The sequence below is a fragment of the Haliaeetus leucocephalus genome, unplaced genomic scaffold (genome assembly GCF_000737465.1).
Source record: "Haliaeetus leucocephalus isolate CR32 unplaced genomic scaffold, Haliaeetus_leucocephalus-4.0 Scaffold450, whole genome shotgun sequence".
In the NCBI taxonomy this organism is placed as follows: domain Eukaryota; kingdom Metazoa; phylum Chordata; class Aves; order Accipitriformes; family Accipitridae; genus Haliaeetus; species Haliaeetus leucocephalus.
The window spans coordinates 4,378,701-4,380,550 of NW_010972886.1; the positions used below are offsets into that span (position 1 = coordinate 4,378,701).

The following is a 1,850-nucleotide window of genomic DNA, read 5'->3' on the forward strand; positions in this document are numbered from 1 at the left end:
GGAGCGGGGGAGGAGGCGAGGGGGTTGCCCCCCGCGGCAGGTTGTGCAGAAGAGGGGGGGGGAGGCTGCGCCGGAGCCTGCCCGGCGGCCGGGAGCCGCTTGCCCCCGCGCACAGCTGGCGGGAGCGTGGCGGGGAGGCAGCGCCGGCCGGGCTGCGGGCCGCCACGTCGTTGAGCCCGGAGGGAGATGCCAGGGGAGCCAGCCAGCGGGGATCGGGAGCTCCGGGTACCCTCAAAACTGCGGGTCTCGAGCAATTTTTAACAGCAGCACTCTGAAAGCAGTCCGGAGGGGGCTGAGGAAACTGGCTGCGCCTATCCCAATCTATCAAGTTTGGGGGTCATTTAGTTTTTTGTGGGTTTTTTTTTCCTTTCCATTAATGAGAGTGGCAGTTTTTGCAACAGAGTGAGGAAAGCAACAAGTGGGAGAAGCTAGAGCCCCGCCAGCTGCAGCCAGCTTTTCCTTGCTGCTTCCGTCGCCCCTTCCTTCCCTGGCGCCGGCTCCCTTGCGCTCCCCCGCACCGCGCCGGCGGGGCCGGGCAGAGCCCCCCCGCCGCTCCGGGAAGGACACCGGCGGCTCGGTGCAGAGACGAGCGGAGCCGGCAAGCATCCCTCCTTACTCTCTCGCTGTAAAGCCTTTGCAGCGCTTTTGAAGAGCTGTGCCCACCTCGCGGGGGTTATCTCTGTACTCCAGGTCATCCGTCTTGCTGCTCAGGGTGAGCTGCAGCCTTTGACGGCTGCTGTGCTGGGGTGCTTGCCATCACCCCTCCCCGCCCCGAGGCAGGTGATATAGGCAGCTGCCAGGGGATGCCGCCCAGCGGCCGCCTGTGGTTGCGGGGAGAGGCAGCAGCAGCAGCGGGTGCAGAGTCAAAAAAAAGAGAAAAAAAAAAAAAAGGTCTCCGGGCGGGGGGAGGAGGGGGGCACGTTGCAGCTGGAGGCGCTGGCCGCAGCCCAGCGCCCTTCGCTCAGACAGCAAGGCGAAATACGTGCATGGAGAACGCCCCGTCGGGTGGAAAGTTCCACCCGCCTGTAGCGCGCAGGAGCCCGGCACCCCCCGCCGCGCCTGCCCCCTGCGAGGGCTGCAAGGGGGGGTGCGCCCCAGAGTGGGGGGTTAGGGGGAGGCCCTGATACCCTTCGCTGTGCCTGCCTGCGCCCGGGGGGGCGGGGGGCCCCGGCAGCATCGTTTCACCTTGCGGTTCGTGCATGCAGGCGGTGAGCCCGCAAGGAAGCGACTGAGCAATTAAGTCCCGGTACACGGTGTTCTAAATGGCCGTGTACAGTGGAAACAAAAACTGCGGAGTGGGGCTGTTTTCCTTTTTTTTTTTTTTTCCCCCCCCTCCCTTAGTGCACTTGTCCAGTCCTCGGTCACCTCCCCAGCTTTTTTAGAAGCTGGTGTCTGTGCTTTCCTCCAAGTTCAGGGGACTGGGATTTTTTTTTTCCCCCTTGTTTCCCTTTTTGGCATTAAAAAAAGACGCTGGTTTGTTGGTTTGGTTTTTTTTTTTTTCCTCTTCCCTTTCAGTAATGTCCCAGCCGGGATCAGGGCAGTGCACAGAAGGGACATTTGTTTGTTTTACTGAAAACCGGGCAGGAAATCTTGTTCTCCTGAGTCACTGCGGCTCCTTCAAGGAAACGCCAGCGTCCCTTATCGCCGCTCACCCGGGCCGGCGGGCCGGCGGCGGGGCCCGGGAGCTGACCCGTGCTGCGGGTTTGGGGGGGGGGGGGAACCGCACACTTTAGGAAGAGATGCTCGTCGAGGGCAGAACCAGATTTCAAGTTCATATAACCGGAAAAAAAAAACAAACCCGGGGGGGGGGTGATGCGTTTGCTCGCGGATGCTCTGCACGGTGGGGATGC

General features: G+C 62.2%; 1 protein-coding gene across 1 annotated transcript in view; it reads left to right on the forward strand.

Moving 5' to 3' along the window:
• The window catches only part of SGK1 (serum/glucocorticoid regulated kinase 1), an 8,396-nt gene that overhangs the window by 602 nt on the left and 5,944 nt on the right, over positions 1-1,850 (forward strand). The window lies entirely within an intron of this gene.